Below are 1,122 nucleotides of genomic sequence, written 5' to 3' on the forward strand. Positions count from 1 at the left end.
GTTGTGACCTCTTTTTTTTTTTTTTTTTTTTTCTGCCTAGAGAAGTTCCTTTATCATTTGTTGTAAAGCTGGTTTGGTGGTGCTGGATTCACTTAGCTTTGCTTCTGTAAAGCTTTTGATTTCTCTGTCAAATCTGAATGAGAGCTTTGCTGGATAGAGTATTCTTGGTTGTAGGTTTTTCCCTTTCATCACTTTAAATACATCATGCCACTCCCTTCTGGCTTGCAGAGTTTCTGCTGAAAAATCAGCTGATAACCTTATGGGAGTTCCCTTGTATATTATTTGTTGCTTTTCCCTTGTTGTTTTTAATATTTTTTCTTTGTATTTAATATTTGTCAATTTGATTAATATGTGTCTTGGCATGTTCCTACTTGGGTTTATCCTGTATGGGACTCTCAGAGCTTCCTGGACTGGAGTGAGTGTTTCCTTTCTCATGCTAAATATGTGGAATGCTTCAAGAATTTGCATATCATCCTTGCACAGGGCCGATGCTAATCTTCTCTGTATCATTCCAATTTTAGTATATGTGCTGCCAAAGCGAGCACTAAAGGTCACATAATAATCATAATTTCCCCCCATTGATTATTGTAATCATTTGTGTAGTTTTGGCTTACAAAGTCACTTTTATGGTTCTGCACTGTCTTGCAAAGCAAGGACTGCTTATATTATCATTTCAACATACAATCAATGTAAAATTTGGGGGTATATTACATTCTTGTTTTCATACTAAGTCTTCAAACTACCATGAAGTGTATTTTACACTTATAGAACTGCTCAATTTAGATCCGCCACATTCCAAGTGCTCAATAGCCACATAGACTAGTGACTACAGCATTTGACAGCACAAATCTGAAGTGTCCTTTCTTTTTAAACTGGAATTGAACAGTGTTGGCATTGGCGGGAATATGAGTAGCTGAATGGAAACTTTCTGTCCAAACAATCAAGGCTTAAGGTGGGGAACAATGCAGAATACACTTTCTCCCTCAGAGGTAGCAAAGATACTGTTGTTACTTCAGCTCCCTCTGGAGAAAATAAGCCTTGCATTATTCTCAGAAACTCACTGGAATCAGCCCTGTTGGAACAGTAAGGGTAAAGAAGAAAGAATGAGTCTTCCAGGGAAAA

At 37.3% G+C, this 1,122-nt stretch overlaps 1 non-coding gene across 1 annotated transcript; it reads right to left on the reverse strand.

Annotated features, from left to right (window-relative positions):
- Nucleotides 1-438: 438 nt before the first annotated feature.
- LOC112062647 (U6 spliceosomal RNA) lies at nt 439-545 on the reverse strand. The gene has a single exon (XR_002890839.1). It is a non-coding gene; the product is annotated as a U6 spliceosomal RNA (small nuclear RNA).
- Nucleotides 546-1,122: the final 577 nt, after the last annotated feature.

Source organism: Physeter macrocephalus, chromosome 2, assembly GCF_002837175.3.
Source record: "Physeter macrocephalus isolate SW-GA chromosome 2, ASM283717v5, whole genome shotgun sequence".
In the NCBI taxonomy this organism is placed as follows: Eukaryota; Metazoa; Chordata; class Mammalia; order Artiodactyla; family Physeteridae; genus Physeter; species Physeter macrocephalus.